Source organism: Podarcis tiliguerta (genome assembly GCF_965153285.1).
Source record: "Podarcis tiliguerta genome assembly, chromosome: Z".
NCBI lineage: Eukaryota > Metazoa > Chordata > Lepidosauria > Squamata > Lacertidae > Podarcis > Podarcis tiliguerta.
Window position 1 is genome coordinate 25,588,827 of NC_139553.1, and position 19,565 is coordinate 25,608,391.

Genomic DNA, 19,565 nt, shown 5'->3' on the forward strand with positions numbered 1-19,565 from the left:
CTTCCCCGCTGCTTTCCTGCGAGAAACAAAAGGATGTATGTGCAGAAAGGGTGACAGCATGTCCAATGACTTCCACTGTTGGGTCATGCCATACCCACTGATGTGAATGAAATTTGGAGTGATGTGACAGTATTATCAATCCAAAAGCCACACATTTGGATCTAGCACAGCAAGTAATGAGCATATGAAATATTAGAAACCAGGACGGAAGCATTAGGACAATTATCAGGAAAATAGTGCAATAATCACCATGTCTAAACACACCTGTATACAGGCTCAAGCAATTGACTGTCTCGAAGGGCTGTGATGATTAGGGCTGGTGGGAGCTTGGGCATCCAGTAGCATCTGGAGCAGCCTGAGGTTCCCCACCACTGCTGCAGTGGAAGCCTGAGTAATCTTGTTCCAAATCTGCAGCACCCAATCCAAGCATCTGGGCACCAGTGTCCAGAATCTACAGAAACCCTTTTTATCCTTTGCCTGGAAAGGGAACAAAGTGTCCCTGAACATGCAGTGTACTTAAAGAGGTTCACATCTCTCATGTAAAACATTTTCTTCCTAGCCCCTAATTTATTTCAGTACTGTATGTTTTAGTTTATTTTTTGCCTTTGTGAAAATTGGCCCTGAATGCTTGGATTTGTGCTGCCTGATTTTGGAACTCAGGACTATTTAGAGCACAGAGATGTAGACAGTTGGGGGTGTTACGGGAACATCTAGTTTCCCTGCAGTCCCAGGGTTCAGGCAGTCAGCATTACAGAAGCTGTCAAAACACGACTTTTCATAATGTACTTCAGCTCTAAATCTGATGGAAAACACCTTGGAGGGTGTGTGTGTGTGTTTGTGTGTTTTCCTCTAGGTTTTTTTTTTGGGGGTGATGGGGGGGGAGGAGGGAAACCCCTGCCAAAACTGAGGCCTATAGTTTCCATTCTCAAGTCACGTGCCAGAAACTAATTTTTCTTCTTTCAAAACATAGGATTTTTTTCTGCTCCGATCTTTCCATTTCCAAATATAGACGTGATTAGTTTTGAGTTGCACTTGCAAATGTTCAAAGGCTTCATTTGAAATTTGGACCCAGCAAAGTGCATAGCTCATGAACAAAAGAACAAGGACATTTGTTAGGAATAGGATTGTTTTCTTACATGGTAGCTGGTTCCCAGCTTTCAGTCTCTGTCATGCTTAGAACATATCCAAGAGAGGGGATGTTAGTAACATCAGTAGAAGGGGTTTATTTTTGGTGGGGAAGGGGCATGGCTTTACCATATCACAGTTCACAAAGCATTTACTAGTGGTTTACCAACTGCAGAACTCAGCAGCAGAATTCCAGAAAGGAGAGTGCTTTATCACCCCTCAAGAATCCTGGGAACTGTAGTATAAGGGTGCTTGACATTTTAGATCTGCGAAGGGTAAACTACAGCTCCCAGGGAGCCACATGGTTTAAATGTGTATTACATGCCCTTTAAATGTATGGCATGTGTGACTGAAATAAATTACTTCTACCCAACTATTAATTGGGGGGGGGGGTGTTAGGAAGACCTGTCCAGTTCTGCTCTAGCTTAATGGCACAATATCTCCATCTCTGTGTAGTAAGCTGCTCTATAAATTGCACTGGTGAAACTGAACCTTGTTATTAAACATAGACAGATTGTACTATGGGAATGATCTTTGCTTGGAAACCTAGTGAGCTGCTGCCATTTACAGTGGTACAGTGGTACCCCGCAAGATGAATGCCTCGCAAGATGAAAAACTCGCTAGACGAAAGGGTTTTTCGTTTTTTGAGTTGCTTCGCAAGACGAATTTCCCTATGGGCTTGCTTTGCAAGACGAAAACGTCTTGCGCCTTTTTTTTTTAAACTGCCAATGCATTCCTATGGGAAACCGTCAATACACATTGGTGCTTCGCAAGACGAAAAATCTCGTAGAACGAAAAAACTCGCAGAACGAATTAATTTCGTCTTGCGGGGCACCACTGTACTTAATTCGTTATGGAGGTCTGTTCTTAACCTAAAGCACCACTTTAGCTAATGGGGCCTCCTGCTGCTGCCGCGCTGCCGGAGCATGATTTCTGTTCTCATCCTGAAGCAAAGTTCTTAACCCAAGGTACTATTTTTGGGTTAGCAGAGTCTGTAACCTGAAGCATCTGTAACCTGAAGCATCTGTAACCCAAGGTTCCACTGTATATTATTTTTAATTATGTTATTACATTTTTTTCACCCAGCTTTTCCCAGAGGTGCTCAAAGTGGCATGCATTATTCTCTATCCCTCCATGCCCATTTAATCTTCACAGCATCCCTATGAAGTAGGGTAGTCTGAGAAATGGTGACTGGCCCAGGGTCCACCTGTGAGCTTCATGGTGAAGTGGGGAGCCTCAACACCATGCCACACTGTCTCGCAGCATATAAAGTAGTGGAGAAGCTTGACCAGGTAGAATGTTGCTAGTCGAATCCAGAGAGCACAGACCAGAAAGCAATGCCCCTGTTGTATGCAAGTAAACTCCTTGCATTCAACATTAATTTGCAAATGTGCTTATCAGACCAATTTATTCCTTCTGATCAAATGTCTTGATTTCCATGTTGGAAAACCCCAGGAAAATCAGTCTCCAAATATGGCAGTGGTCCATTTTAGTCTTATGCCTCGGGGCACATTTGTGAAGTGAAGTGTTTCTCTGTGTGTTTTTGCATTGCACTCCCTAGCAATGGAACATAGCTTTAGGTTGGAGAGGTTATTCCTCAGTAAGCTTTGCTGGGAGAAGCCATTTCCCATCCCCCTGTTTTTTATTAACTTAATGAATTAACAGAATTCATTTATTCAACAGCCTTTGGCTGAACTATCCTTTCCTGTTCAGAACTTTAGCGTTGATTGCTTGGGGGTGGGGAGAAAGACAGACAGACACACAGAGAGAGAGAGAGAGGGAGAGGGAGGGAGAGAGAATATTTCTCAGAGCAATAAGCCGAGAACTTCAGCTTCATCAGTCATGCTGTGCACCAGTTAATTGCACACAGCCTAGTTGCTCCTCCCCGGGTGCAAGTAGATAAACAAGCCACCTTCACGTGGCATCTAAACCTGGGATTGTGATGTATTAGGTGAGATTCCTGTATTGCAGGGGGTTGGACTACATGACCCTTGGGTCCCTTCCAACTCTACAATGCTATGAGGTTCTTGCTGTTCAACAAATGAGTCTGTAGGGGGGAGGGAGAAAGGAAAAGAAAAGAGAATTATGGCAGGTAAACTTGACATGCTGTGACATTGCAAAGGTGATAACTATTACCCCACTTGCCCAAATGTCCTTATTGGTATAACACAGTCACCACCTTTAATGCTATCTATTGCGTGTGAAGAATTAATGAGTAGCTTTCTGCCAAATTCAGAGTACAAATTAGGTGTTAACAGAAGAAGGAAAAGGAAATGCGGAACATGACTATTCTGTGCTTTAAAAAATCAGCCACAGGCAAATGATGTGAGAGCAGTCAATGTTTTAATAAGGGGATTGCTCCTTTTCCAGAAGCGTTTTTTCTTCTTAAAATGTGAATAGCACTTTTGTTCCCGGGTTTCAAGGTGGACTCATGCAACTTTTCAGTTGCCATGGTGTTGTCGATTTCTGCCTCAGTGATACTGGTTAGTGATCTCAGACCTTGGCAAATTAGTGCAGGTGATTTGTGGGCAGTTGGCCTGCATCTCAAGAAGCCTGCTTGATTAACTAAGTGAGGAAATGGGAAAGTTTAAAAGGACATCTAGTGTTCAGCTTTGATTGAAAAGGAGAGATTACATTAAAATGGATGCTGTTCACTTTGGTGTCTTCACTCTATTAATCACAGGAGATTAATGGTCTATAATTTGCGTCTTGGCTGGCTTCAATGTTGCCTTGAGTCAGTATTACCTGCAGTGAGGTTTAGTGCTTTTCGCTTTGTTTTTAAACCTTCAGTCACATTCTGGAGATACGGTTTGGAATGTGGGGGTTTAGCCAGTGCTAATTATCTAGAAAAAGAAGTGCCCGAACTCACTTTGAACGCCTCCCTTGTTCTCTTATTATGGCAATGGTGCCCACCTGAGAGGTGAGTTCCAGCTGAAAAAAAGCCTTGATTTATGAGCTGGCTCTTAGGGGCAGAAAGAGTAGCCGGGTACACTTGTCCCAGGCCTTGGAGGGCTAAATTGGCTCAATGGATCCAGTTGTTGATGAGTCAGTTCAAGGTAGCTTTCTATGTTCCTTTTTATGTTCCTAGGAATCAAAGATTCTGAGGTTGTTAGTTTGGAAGCCGGACTAAAATAACTGTTTACATTATGATTTGCTGTAGACTTTTAAATCATCACTTTCAGAGCTGTAATTTTATTTTCAAATCCCCTTTTTTGGGGTGACATATTCCAGATTCTTGCCTGCTACCTCCTCTCATTGTGATGGGATTATTATAATATATTTTTTAAAAAGAACTCATAAACCACAAACTCTCAAGTAAATCTCATCAAAAACATGTTCCCAGAAGGATTAGCACTTTGTCTTACGTGGTGGAAGAAATGAGGGTTATGAAAGGGGTGGGTTTTTTTGGGTTTTTACGAGTATAAGGAGCAGAAGTGCTTTAATTATACAGAATAGCTCTACTGCATCTGGAAACATGTCAGGACAGAATAATAAAATATCTATAGGTTAGCTGAACTGTATGTGTTACTGTGAAATATTTGCAACTTTCAAAAGGTGAGGCAGACTGAGTCATCCTTCAATAACATTTTGTCTGGATGAATTAAAAAATATATAAATCTCTGTTAAATAAAAGCCAAAAGCATGTTCATCCCTTAAGAAGGCAATCACAAGGCATCAATCTCAACGTAGCTGCGAATACAGTGATGAGGTTTCCTATGTGTCTAAGTCCAGGTGCATATCCCATGGTCTCTGCTCTCTCTTCCCTGGATTTATAGGACTGCTTCAAATACAGCAGGGGTGTGGGCAGCCTATGGCCTTCCAGATGTTGTTAAACTACAACTCCCATCATCCCCAGTGTGCAGTTCACCATGACTAATTGTCAGGGATGATGGCAGTTGTAGTCCAGCAACCTTTAGAGGGTTCCTTTCCAATCCTGCTTTAAAGTGCTCAAAACTTCTGAGTACTCTCTTTCAACTGGAGGCAGTTGAGGATAAGAACTCTGGGTGGGAGGAGAGTGAATCCATGTTGTGAGGGGTGGGACAGTGGATTTTGGGAACAGGGGGCAATGCTGACTCTCTCAGTCTCCATTTGACTGATGGCTCCAGGGTCTGTCTCAGGGAAGGAAGAAAAATAATAAGAGGATTATGTACATCCCTTCCATAGGAGCTAAGAGAAAAATCTGAGTGTGGTGGTGACATAGGGGCTTTATGGCTTGCTTCAAGGCTCCCTCTGAGATGGGTTATTGGTAAACAAAAATAATACACTATCTTAAGGTCTCACCTGGCTGGTATTTTGTGTGTGTGTGTGTGTGTATGTGTGCGTGCGCGCATTTTGCAACATGTCAATAACAATGCATTAGTGGTGAATTTATACTCTACTGTCCATACTCTGTTCAATTTTTTTAGTTGTTCAGTGGTGGTTCCCTAATTAGATCACATTATTTTCATCTGGGAAGCTGGGACTCTTGCAGTATAGCACATTGTGTGCAGGACAAACAACCACACCTGGAAAATGTATGGCACGAAAAGTTACAGAATTTCAGCAGGAAGATATAGGACATGCACTGTCCAGAAACAAAGCAGTATCTCTGCCCTTAAGCCTTTGCAGACAGAACACAATACCGATGCAAAAAAGTGCTCCAATATCATCAGGAGCACAAATAATCAGGAATGTGCTCTTCTTAGTTCCTTCTGGAAATTAGCTTGTAAGGATGCTTTAGAAACTGTCTGTCCACAGCTTGCGCCTGAGCCAGTATTAGCCCTGCTATTGATGGAAAGTGATAGTAATCCAGATATTGTTCATATCAAGTTAGTGGCATTTTTATTGGTTGCTGCATAGATTGAAATCTGAGCTAAATGGAAAACAGGAGCTGGGCTTAGGTTGAGCAATTGGTTAACTAGAGTCTGGGAAATAGTGTCGTCGCAGATTCTCACGCATCACAGTAGGTTGGTAAGGGGTCAAACCAAAAAGGACAGATGTGAGGCATTGTGGTTCTTACTTAACTTCTAGATTAATAAAGAAGATTCCACCTAAACATTAGGAAGAACTTCCTGACAGTAAGAGCTGTTCGACAGTGGAATTTGCTGCCAAGGAGTGTGGTGGAGTCTCCTTCTTTGGAGGTCTTTAAGCAGAGGCTTGACAACCATATGTCAGGAGTGCTCTGATGGTGTTTCCTGCTTGGCAGGGGTTGGACTCGATGGCCCTTGTGGTCTCTTCCAACTCTATGATTCTATTCTATGATTCTATGAAATGTGTTGCCTCTATTAAATCTCCAGTAACGCGTTACTTTTGGGGGCGGTGTCTTTTGCTGCCAGGGCTGGTCCAGCCATTAGGCGGGGTGAAGCCACACTCAGGGGGCGTCCTGCTGTCAATTTCTGGCAAGATCTCAGCAAGATATCACCAGAAATTGGCACCAGTGTTGGCGCTGCTTCTCTGGAGGCGGCAGCGGCAATAGTGGCAGTTCAGCTTCGTACTACTTACTTCACCTCAAGCAGCAAAACAGGACATACTGCCCTACCTGCTGCAACCGTGTATTGCACAATGTACAGTGGTACCTCGGGTTACATACACTTCAGGTTACAGACTCTGCTAACCCAGAAATAGTACCTCGGGTTAAGAACTTTGCTTCAGGATGAGAACAGAAATCGTGCAGCAGTGGCGCAGCAGCAGCAGGAGGCCCTGTTAGCTAAAGTGGTACCTCAGGTTAAGAACAGTTTCAGGTTAAGAACGGACCTCCAGAACGAATTAAGTACTTAACCTGAGGTGCCACTGTAATGGTTTTACACTGGAATGACTGTGCTTCACTTTTTGTTTTGTTGCCATTGTATGTTTATTAAAATCAAAATGAAAAACTGTATATTTAAAAAAAAAAAAAGAATAAAAGGTATAGCCGGTGGAGCCCTTACTCGAGCTTTGCTTCCCATTGCTTAGCATTGAGAGTTAACACATGAGTAGGAGCTCTGTATAGTTTTGCGTGGTGTGCATTGGTGACCATAGTTTGCTTTTTTGCTTTTGGGCTTGCTAGAATAAAATAAGAAAGAGAGTTCTTATAAATAAGAATAAGAATTAATAATAATAATAATAATAATAATAAATAATAATAAAAATAACAAAGAGAGTTCTTTTTCTAAGCCGTGGAGCTCCCCACCCCCAATTCTTCATTTCTTTTCCATGCTCCCAGCAAATAACTGGCTTTGCCTTCCCAGAAAAGATCTGTGCCATTTGCCTTTCCAAAACATGCAGACTTTCATAGTAACGCAAGATCACACACTACTGATCGTTAGGCTATTTGTAAATAAGCAAGTGTGCCCCTTGCAGCTTTATTCTGCTTTTCTGCCCTTTTTTGGTTCTCCCATTAGCGTCACGGCTGAAATGTAGCTTGCATGAGATTTAATCTGTATGCCTTTTCCTCTTGCAAATGCACTCGTCCCAGCAAAAGAACGCATCAGGCTACACCTATTCTGTGCTGTTTAGTAAGAAATAAATCTTGCAAAAGAATTCTGACTTTCCCCACTTCCAGACAGGTAAGATTATCTCTAGCAGATGCAGATGGCAGATGCGAGCAACATCCAATGAAAAGTGATCTGCCCCGCTCTCATTGTCCCTAATAAATTAAATTAGGTACAAGTATTTCAATAAACATAGGATTATGTAAAGGAGTTAATGAAGCCTCTCTAGACATCTTGTATCTGATTTTCCCCCCACCCTGCTTGCTTTAGGTGCCTTGCCAACAGCAAATTCCATTCCAGTTCTGCTTTAGTGAGCTTCTCAGGATGGACCCTTTGCATGGGGTTCAGGTCCACCCTGCACCACCCCAACCCCAGGGCGGTGAGAATGGAAATGAAGGCTGCAAATATTCCAGCAGTAGCCATAGAGAGAGGGTGTTGATGAACTGCAGCTCCATTCATCCCTAGTATGCATAGTTGATGGTCAGGGAGGAAGTGAGCTGCAATTTAGCAATATCTGGAGCATCGGAGGTTCCATACACCTTTTTTATTTGCTGCATCCACTTTCTGCCTAGCAGGCCCCCCCCCCCTCCTATTATCACCACAAGAGCCCTGTGCAGTAGGTTAAACTAGAAGTTGGTGACTGGCCCAAAGTTTTCAAGGGAGTTTCACGGCTGACTGAGGATTTGAACCATATTCTCTCACTTTGTAGTCTGCATTGCAGTGGTTTGGACCAGGTGAACTTTGAGGTACCCCACAGTTCATCTAGTCTAAACGACTGCAATGCAGGAATCTCAACCAGGCAAGACAGATGTTTAAAAATCTCCAGGAAGGGAGAGTCTACCACCTTTCCTGGGAGTCTGTTCCACTATCAAACAGCTCTCACTGTCAGAAACTTCTTCCTGTTGTTTAGTCAGAATCTCCTTTCTTGTAACTTGCAGGAGCATCACGCTGTTGACTCATGTTAAGCTTGATTCATGTTAAGGGGTCTTCTAAGACCCCCAATGTCATTTTCACATGTGCAGCTTGACAAGACAGGTATCCCCCATCTTACCTTTGTATAGTTGGTTCTTCCTGCCTAAGTGTAGAATCTGACACACACACAGTATATATATATAATGCATGTTTATAGGGGGGGGAAACAGTGAAAGAGCATTAACATCTATTAACATCTATTATAACGTATTGGTAATTTGTTTTATTGTTTTTTCCCCTATTATCCACTCTTCACCCTCAGGTCCCAGCGTAGGTTACAATAATTTAAAATTCAACATTAAAAACATACAGTTACAGAATACAATTGCACCACATAACATCACCTCTTTCTATAGCCCCCACACCTCCCCAAATAACAAAGCTTCTCTGGGCTCAAAAAGCAGAAACATTTTTTTAAAAAATAGGATATCTGAACAGTAAAAATGATAACAGATTAATTACAAGCAAAACTGCAGGAAAATTAAAAGAGGATTTGAAACTCAGTTTGTAGCAGTGTTGCCAGGCATTGTTGTATCAGATGCCATGGACTTGAGTCCACAAAAGTTGATGCCAGAATAAATGGGTTAGTGGAAGTCCATAAGCTGCAACCCGACTCTTCAATGTTTTTGCCAGACCAGGGAGAATTCATGTATGCCTCTGAGAACAAAGAGTCTCCCATTGATAATTGCCTCTCCTCTTACTAGTGTAACTGCTTGCATATTGTCCCAAGGGAGGAGATGCATCCCCCCAGAAGAGGGGGAAAGCTTATGCTAATTTGCATCTACCTTTGCAAATATACAGATATACACTGCAGTGGAACTCTGTTCCTCATATGCTTTTGCTTATTTCATTTGTGAATTGCTTCTCCCAAGGAAGCAGTTTACACTAAAAAAGGATGCACATATATGTGGAACATTTGCACATATAAAAGCAAGTATACATATAAAACAATTGAGGACAACAACTCATTTATAAAATCAATTCAAAGCTCAATGCATTTGGACTAGATGACCCTCCCAGCTCTATGTTTCTGTGATCTAGAATCATAGAATCATAGAGTTGGAAGAGACCACAAGGGCCATGGAGTCCAACCCCCTGCCAAGCAGGAAACACCATCAGAGCACTCCTGTCATATGGTTGTCAAGCCTCTGCTTAAAGACCTCCAAAGAAGGAGACTCCACCACACTCCTTGGCAGCAAATTCCACTGTCAAACAGCTCTTACTGTCAGGAAGTTCTTCCTAATGTTTAGCATGATAGCAGAAGATAATGGATGATGGATTTTTAAAAAATCTCCACTTATAAAAGGCTTGTTGAAAGAGAAACATGTACAGTTGTACCTCAGGTTAAGAACTTAATTCGTTCCGAAGGTCTGTTCTTAACCTGAAGCACCGCTTTAGCTAATGGGGCTTCCTGCTGCCATTAGCTGGGGAGTGGACGGGTGGGCAAGCTCCTAGCTACTCTGAGCCAGAGTGGAGAGGGGTGATTCTTGCTTCTTCTTGGGCCTGGGCCCTTGGCTCCCTGATTATAACCAAGAAAACTAATACAATGGTCTCCACACCTGAATGCCCTCTCTGTTTGCCAAGAACATCTATTTCAGCCAACCAGAATTAGCTCTCCATCTCATAGTCCTATGATGGCTCTAGGAGGTGACTGCATAAGTTTGTATTTAGATAAGCTATAATTAATGTGGACTTTCAGCTGCCTTTAGTTGGTTTCATCTGCTGGCAATGAAGAACACAAGCTTTTAAAAATAACAGGAAGAAATGACTCGGTCAGGTTTGCTCTTATTTAATCTAATGTGCCATTAGGGAGAAAAGTGGGACAACTTTTATCTAGATTTCATACACAAAGCTGAAAATGTGGGTTGATTCCTCTGGGGCATATTCCTTAGTAATCAAAACTCTACCTTCACCCTGGCTCCACCCTGTCTGCATCTGACGTGTATAACTGTCCTAATTTAGAAACTTAATCTGAGGCTGGGTTATTGCAGTAATTTGAAGAGACATAGCTACACCCTTTTGGTGATGGATACCGTTAGCTGCTGTCGTATAAATGGAAGTATATTGCTGTCCTGTATTAATGACCTCTTATTTTTTTACTCAAGTTCAGATACATTGATTTATTCTAACAGAAGAGGAGAGTAAAGTATCGGTAATCTCACTTCACCATTGTGAGCTCTTCTGTAAAGCTGAAAAATCGCTTATTTGTTTATATTAAATTTCTATACTACCTTTCATCCAAGGATTGTAGGGCAGTTTTACAGATACATAATTTATGTAGCAAATGGAGGAGGTGGCATCTTAACACCTTTAACTTGGTGAGCTGAAATTTGAACACAGGGATGGGATCTGAAATGGTAGTGACTGACTGGGAACAAGACCTTGCTTGGGGTTGTGGTGGACAGCTCAGTGAAAATGATGAGTTCTGGGCCGGGGTTATTAGGGAAGGGACTTAAAATGAAACTTTCACTATCCCACTTGAAGTACTGTAGACAGTTCTAGTCATCTCACCCCTGAAAATGAATATTGAAGAGCTGAAAATGGTTCCAGGGGATGGAGCAACCTTTCTATTTAATTTTGTTTATTTAACAAAATTTATACGCTGCTTTCTAGAACAAACATCTGTAAGTGCTTGACAAGAGATAGTTGAAAATATTCACTTAACGAAATGATTGGTGCTGAAATTCTGAATCCAGTAATTCACATGGTTTTAGAAAAGTGTAGAGACAGCTTGGCTGAGCTACAGGACGACGTGTTTGGCATGCTGTGTGGACCAAGCCCCCTTTCTGCTCTACTTCACCAAAGTGCAGAGAATTACACCTCTTCCTCATTGGTGAGGATGCCAGATAACAGGGACTAACCTGTCACTTTTGGTGGGACTGCATCGAGGTACAAAAACTGTGGGCTATGGTATTCCATGAAATTGGTGCAATCGCAGGCCCTCCTGCATATTTTTGAGGAGGAAGAGGTGGGTTTGTACTGTAAAGAGATGAACATTCATTTGCTTATGGTGGCACAAGTGACTGTGACCCAGTGTTGGAGGAATCTAGCAGAAGCCATTCTGGTATACTAAGGTATGGGAAATTGTTTTTTAAGAAAAACTAGCTCATAGACTAAGGATATAAAGAGGTCAAAATAAAAGAGACACATTTGTTTTTGTTTTTTACATTTTTATAGTGTATGTTAAAGATAAAGAACACAAGTCACCTTCAGTTTTCAGATGGATTGTTCAATTAATTGTTCAATTCAATTATTAAACACTTTATAGAAATTCTTTATAGAAATGCATTTCTGTTTATTCTCTCTTTCCTCTACAGAATAAAGGGATAATTTTATCTTAATATTAATATCCTTGTGTTTTGTACTTTGTGACTAACACTTGTCTCCTTTTTTTAACAGTACTGTTTCGGTATTTCTCTGCACTAGAAAATGTGTACATTGTTTTGTTTTGTGTTTCATTTTTCATGTTGAACTAATAGAAATTGTGCTAATTTGTATTCTCTGTTTCTGTCATTAAAACCAATTAAAAATGATAATTAAAATAATTTTAAATACCATTAAATTTTTTAAAAAAGAAATTGAAGATCAGAAATATAAAATCTGATTACTAATTTTAAAACCACATATACATACTAAAATCATGTTTCCTGAGAGGAAAGATTACAACATTTTGGGCTTTTTACTTTAGAGAAAATGAAGGTAAGAGAGAACGTCTACTCTGGACATTAAGTTCAAGTCCTCTGGAGAGGCAGCAGGAGTTGACACTCTTTCCAGGGTCGGTGCAAGTTCTTCAGCTGTCTGAGATGAAGGACAAGATGCTGCGTTTCCTACATTCCAGGCAACCAGATGGAGAGTGGTATTCAGCTAGTTTTTGTCAAAGTAGATATTAATATCAATTAGTCTCCTTTGGCAAAAACGAGCAGAAAATCACCCTTGCTGTATTCAAGCAAGGCAATGGAACAGTTTCCTCTACAGGACAATGATGGCAGCAGTCTATTTTAGTGGGCACATGACAGGCTGTGGGGCACATAATCTAATCCCTACTCTTCAGCGTCCCCCACCTCACACTCACGTTGTCTAATGATAGGGTCAGCTCTGGCTCTTTTGGGATTCCCACTCATTCCAGTAGGTCTTATGTGGAAGCAGTGGCGTAGCGTGGGGGGTGCAGGGGGGGCCGGCCGCACCGGGCGCAACATTTGGGGGTTAGGGTTAGGGGGCGCAAATCCACGGGTTAGGGGGCGAAAATCCACCGGCTAGGGGGCGAAAATTACTTGCCTTGCCCCGGGTGCTGACAACCCACGCTACGCCACTGTGTGGAAGGGAACTTTTTGAAGGTAGGTGCCCTTGGGGACATTCAAAAGGAGCTGCCTTTTTCAGTTGTGCAACAAGCTCTGGTGCTGTGTATTAACCTCTCCAGACTTAAGTTGCATGCATTCTAATTATGAATAATAATAAAAATATTCTATAATCCTATAAACCTCCTATTACACAACCTCAGCCTTAGTGTGAAATCCAATAGCCTTGGCTCTGTTGGATGGCATGTTTGGAATCTCAGGCTGTTTATACTGCGCTATTGACAGTTTGATAAACTAAAGGTAGCCCTGCACTGATCTAGTTTTCAATTTTGTGTGTTGTCTATGTGTTTGTGTTTGTATTTGTTTGTATCAGTGTTGTGTTTTGTTCTATAAGACTGTTTTTCCACCCAAATGCCTTCAGCAGCTTGGGCTACCTCTACCTGATAACACCCTTTTGTGTTTCATTCAACGTTTTTCTCATCTGAGCTAAACCAATAACTCCCCTTAGTTATCTAAGGGTAACTATGGAGGGAGGCCCTTAGATCAGTGGTAGAATGTCTGCTTTGCATGCATAAGGTTCCTGGTTCAATCCCAGGCACCTCCACATGGGGCTGAGAATGTCTCCTGCCTGAAACCCTAGAGAGCTGCTGATAATCAGAGTCGACAGTACTGAGCTGAGATATATCAGTATCCAATTTCCATATTTCCCCAGTAATTCATCTATGTTGAATGGCAGGTGCACTAATTTGTAGATGTGGAAATAGCCACCCAATTTAACATCCTTCCAATTGTGTGACTTAGGCTGCAGTCTGTCCACTGACCTGGAAATAAGTCCTATTGAACTCAAGAAGACTTACTTCTGAGTAGACATGTATAACATTGTACTGTCAATTGGTCTTCCATGTATGGATGTGTTTGTGTGTATAACTGGTGCACACACTTATATATACTGATGACTATTACTTTCCAGTAGGAATCAGGATTATTTCTTTTCTCCCTCCGTTCTTCCAGCACCCTTGTTAAGTGCTTGATGGAGGAACAAAACCCACATTTTTGGCATATGCTCCCTCCCTCCCTCTCTCCCCCACCCCCAATATTATGCAAGGAAAGGCAATGGATGGAATCAAAAAGGAAACAGATGCATTAGCAATAGGTGATGATTGGTTTATTGTTTTGGCAACGCTTGAGTATTTCGTGGGAGGAAGCTGTGAATTTTATGGTCTGATCCCAGTAGAGGACCACATGCAAAAACAAGCCGTTCTCTTTAACACAGGATATTTCCAGCATATTTCAAGTAGGGGCAGTTCTGCCTCACTAAGCTTTCGGAATTCCTTTGACAATACTGCTGAGCTTGGCAGGCCAAGCAGTCAACTCGCCTTGTAGGAGTTAAAACTTGAGATGAACCTCTCTGCTCCTGTTAGTTGCCCCTGGGAGTCAGGAAAGGAGAAGGGGCATTGGGATGTCAACTCTTGTAGAGGGAAGGAAAGAGCAGGGGTAGGCCAAATGTATTGAGGTACATTTATTAAAAAGCTGATGGTGTATTGCCAAAGGCAGAGAATATCTTTGTTCTCAAGAGCTGCTTCTGTCCATTTTACAAGAATAGCTGCTTTGTTCTGTCCCTTGCAGCTCATGCAGACTGGTAGGGTGAAGCCAGCTTAGACTTCAGAGGAGCTGGGCATCACACTGGGTTTTGTTGTCCAAAACAGAAGTACCAGAAGCTGCCTTAGTCAGACCACTAGCTCATCTAGCTGAGTATTGTCTGGCCATTGGAAAGTAATAGTCATGTGTACATATATGTATCACACATACAAGAAATGCCAACTGCAGCATGGATTTAAAGCACTATGATGCCACTTTAAACAGCCATGGCTTCTCCCAAAGAATTCTGGGAACTGTAGTTTGTTAAGGGTGCTGTGAGTTGTTAGGAAGCCCCCCTGTTCTTTGCACAGAATGACAGTTCCCAAAATTACCTGGGAAGAGGAATTGATTGGTAAGCCACACTAGGAATTGGAGCACTGGGGGGATTGCCACTTAAATCATGTTGATTACCATAGGTCTGGAAACTGGATATTGATAAATCTCTGCCTTGAAATGAAAAAGTCAGGTGTGTGCTCCACGCTAGCTAGAAACCCTTGAGTGGACATGGGAAATGGTCTTTTACTGAGCCAAACCATTAGCTCATCTTGCCTACACTCTTTGGTAGCAGCTTTCTAGGATTTTAAAGAGTGGACTTTACGAGAGCTTTCTTAGAATGCCTGGGATTGGACTTGATCCATGGGGCGTATAGAGTAGGGCTAGCGTTTGTGTACCTGACAAGGACCCTGCCTCGTAAGAGGTCCACTGCCAACCCACAGAGCCACCGGGCCCGGCTGCTGCTAGTTCGCATGCCCTCTTTGAATGAGCAAGCGGCAAAGGTAGGAAAAAAGACAGAGCAGCAAATCCCTCTGGGTGGCCCTGCAGATCCGGCACAGAGGAACATAAGAAGGGAAGGGGCAGCTGCAGCTGCGGCAAGTGGGTAGGAACTCAGAGGAGTAAAGGGTTGCTCTCATATGGGCATGTAGAATGTTGAAGCATGTTTTGACCTGTTTTTTAAATGTGTTTCTGACTTTGGTTTTGTTGTTTTTTAGTGTTTTAGTGTTTTATATAGTGATAATTTTATTGCCTTGTTCTCTTTGTAAAACACTTTGAGATTGCTTTTACAATTCAACAGTGTATAAATTTTATGAAATAAATGTGGTTGAAAGAAAGATACCCACAAACTATCATTCTCACACACCCCACACACATACCTGGGCATAGCCAGGGGGCAGGGTGGCAGCTGATCCCCCATCAAGTAAATAAATAAGAATACTTAGCTAACTGACCAATCGTGTCTCAGATGGCTCAGTTCTTTCCCCCAACATAAATCTCCCCCCCCCAAAAAAAAAACAACATAAAACCTGGCTACCTAGGACTTTATCCAGGCAAAGCTGTAGCTATGCACTATAGATCACCGCTCACACTTTGCTTGGAGAAAGTCCTAGGTTCAATCTCTGATGTGCCCAGGTAGGAAGGGCTTGCCACCTGAAACTCGAGAGAGCTCCTAAAAATACAGGACTAAATGGATGAGGCATAGGGCAGCTTCCTAAGTTCCTATGTCACTTTGTGTTCTCTTGTCACAAGACAAGGGAAACTGCTTATAGTGGGTGGGGGAGCTGCGGATGTGCAAAGTATTTTATTCTGAGCTCAAAACCTCTGTATATTCTTCTTGTCATCCTCATGCGAGCCAATGTGCTGTAGCAGTTGCGGAGCCAGCCAAGAAGATCAAGAAAGAGTACATGCCTCCAGTTAATCATGAATATCACCAGTCGCACGCTGTCAGCCTAAGCTACCCTGCAGGGTTGTTGTAAAGAAAATCATGGCCGGGGTGTGTGTGACTTGCTTTTGTACTCACCATCTTGACCTCAGTGGAGGAAGGAAGGGTTGTGAATGCAATTTGGATGTAATCATCTGCTGTTGATATTTGTTGTTAATAAATAATGCACTGGCCAAGCACATTTTGTGGTTGAACACATTTCTAAAAGTGTGGGGAGATTGTGTGAAACAAAGCATACAACTTTGCTTTTCTGCCATAATAAATACAAAGCTAAGTGAGAGAAGTAAATGTTTTCAGACTTGATTGGGCTGGCAGGTCTCCCTGTGCTCCTACAAGCGATGGTGGCGGAGATTGTCTGGGGCCAGTGACTCAGCAGACGGTCCAGAGTTCTAGGAGCATCTAATGCTAAATTAACTGCATGACTTCCACCCAGAGTTGCCACGGAACTGCCTGTTCTCAACAAGCTTGTCCCTGAAGAGGCAAAAATATAAACCGCTCACAAGGCCAGTTTCAACACAATGCATTTCCACCCAAGGAGTTGCTTTTGGACATGAGAACGTAAGATGAGTCCTGCTAAATCCGGCCAAAGGACACCCAATCCAGCATCTTCCTTTTTTCACAGCAGCCAACCATAAGAAGCTGAGAAGCCCATAAGCAGGACATTTGGACAATAGTGTTGTTTTCCAGTGACTAGTATCCAGAGTAATGTTGCCTCTGAATCTATAACAATTTAGAAAGATCCCTGTTGAAAACACTTTCGCTCATGTTTTTCAAGATAGGAGGGTCTGCCTTGTTCACATGCCTTGCAACATTTCACAGATCAAAAGAGGGACACAGTTTTAGCACCCCTGTTCTCATTCCGAAGATTACTGCCTGTTCATTTATTTACTTCTTTATTTAAAGCTTCGATACCCTGCCCTTTGACCAAAACAGACTCCTAAATTAGCTTGCAAAAATCAGTAGTAAGATGGCCCCTGCAGTCAGGCTTACACTCTAAAAAGACGTGGCACGTGAGGAAAAAGGAATGGGAGGGAAGAGGCAAGTTTAAGCACGAGTTCTTAAAGTGATTGTCCTTCTGATGCTGCTACATAATGTATGCAAGTTATGACTGTCTAGGAAAGCAGTCCACCCACAAATAAGCACTATTTATCCCCAACAGATCTAGGAACAGAGCCGGTGACAGTGCACTAAGCAGGCTAGGCTAATCTGGCCACACAGTTCCTCAAACAACTGACTCCATACCCTGTAATAGGGCTGTCCACTGCAGATTTAAAAGCCAAGACAGTGTTTGTTTTTCCTGATTGAAGAGATATTCACAAAACATAATTGTCCAATAATATGTGATTACAGTTCAAACTGTACCTTAGCAGCTGCAGTGTGCGAAGTGTGCTGTGTGGTGCTTTGGGTTTATTTGCATCTATTTAACTGTGTGCAATAAAGACAAAATACATCCCTCCCCCCTCCACATGATGCAGTGCAACTCCCAGACTGCGTGGGAAAGGAGTTAAACCCTGAAGAACGGTATCAACATCATGATAAACTTGCAATAACAGCATTTCAAGAAGGCATCATCAGAAGGAAAAACACAAGGACTTTCCTTTGTGGGTCATGAATCGGTGGGGTGGGGAAGATTACATCAACTGGGGGACATGAAAGTTTTCAGGGAGACCCTAGTCCATTCGAGTGACAGCTCCTCAATGAAGGGAGTATAAGAAGCACACCTTTTGCATTGGAAATCTACTGATAATTAGACTACAATAGCGGCTGGTCCAGAGAGTTGCTTATCATCCTCATTCTTCCAGCAGCATTTGATCCTAGTGAGTTCCTTCCCTACACACTGAAATTACTGGTGAAGCAACTTCAAAGCACTGCACCATTTATTCATGACTTTGTTGAGCTTAGGAGCTTGATTTTAGTATCAAATAAATGCTCAACTTCTTGTTTTTTATAATGACCATTGTTAGCAACCCCAAAGTGTAGTAGTAGGGAGTTACATCATACCATATACTGCACAAACAAAAAAAGAAATAACAGGACCAATAGGACCACACCAATATGAATCAGGACATCCATGAGTTGGCATGGATGGTGAATGTTGGGCATCTTAAGTCCCTAGCTTAAGAAATAAACATGGCGCAAAAGCATTATGGATCCTCCATACATCTGGAGACATGCAATGTACAAGTTTCCCCGAAAGGCAGATCATTAATTTTATATGTCTAAAAGAATAGGAGTAAATCTGCATGGTAAGGGAACATCTGAACATTTTACCATCAATGACCCAAATAAATTCTTCTTTCTGTTGCCCTTCCTTCAAGGGGGCAGGGTTTGTGAGGGAATTGAAATAAATATTTAAATACTAGGTTTTGACATAACAAAAAGAGTCGGCATCAACTGCGCTTCCAGGGGAGGGTGTTCCATAAGCGGGATACCATCATAGGAAAGGCCTGTGCGACAACAATAAGAGCCTCCTCCCCTCACCTCACACTGAAATACCCACCATCTGAAATACCCACCACCAGATGCCCTTATTAAAGTAATACATGTATGAAAATGGGCACATTTAATACCAGGTCCAATTTTGACCTTTGAAATTTGACAGAGATGCATCTGAATCATAATTCCAGGAGTATCTTTTCATGCAGTTTCTCCCTGATGTAGCACTTGAATTATTTATTTATTTTCTCCTCCTCCTCTTTTCATGTCATACAATGCTACATAGCAATACACATATAAGGTAAGATTGGGGCGGGGGGGTAGAAGACCCATGAAAACTTGACCAATCAAGTTCACTAGGTCTGAGGATTGTGGTTTCATCTTGTTCAGAAACCACAGACCCATAATATATTTGGTTAAGATGATAATCAAATTGTTGAATGGGGCTGCCTCATCTTTGGACCTGAAGACTGAGGCAATCTCTACAGTGCACCCCTCCCCCCAAAAAGAGGACAAGTTCCTGTTTTTCCTGAAGGTTTTGGTACATCATCAGTGCAAAAAAAGGAAAGCATGCTAAACTTAAAACTGTCCACTGTTTTTCAAATTGTATTCACACAAGAATGTATCCTATGGTGCTTGCCTCTCTAAATATTGCCCTGATTTCTGTAGCACCTTGTCTTTCTAAGCAGCCTTCACAAATTTCGTACCTTCAGATGTTTGAGGCTGTAACTCCCATCAGCTGCAGCAAACACTGACCTTTGTATGATTAGTATTAATTAGGTGTCACACTGAGTTTTTAACCAGGGTCACACCATAGTTAAAGCCAGTAGAAGGAAAGCATGGAGGATTTGTTATTGGCAGGGAGTTCAAATTCTGCAGCCCATCCCCTTACAGTGCAATCTTAACACATGTCCACTCAGAAGTAAATCTCAT

General features: G+C 42.2%; 1 protein-coding gene and 1 long non-coding RNA gene across 7 annotated transcripts in view; both read left to right on the forward strand.

Annotated features, from left to right (window-relative positions):
• The window catches only part of COL4A6 (collagen type IV alpha 6 chain), a 174,703-nt gene that overhangs the window by 39,060 nt on the left and 116,078 nt on the right, over positions 1–19,565 (forward strand). The gene's annotated exons all lie outside the window — the stretch shown is intronic.
• On the forward strand, positions 9,804–16,375 carry LOC310669770. The gene is made up of 2 exons (XR_014507373.1): positions 9,804–12,691; positions 12,867–16,375. It is a non-coding gene; the product is annotated as an uncharacterized lncRNA (long non-coding RNA).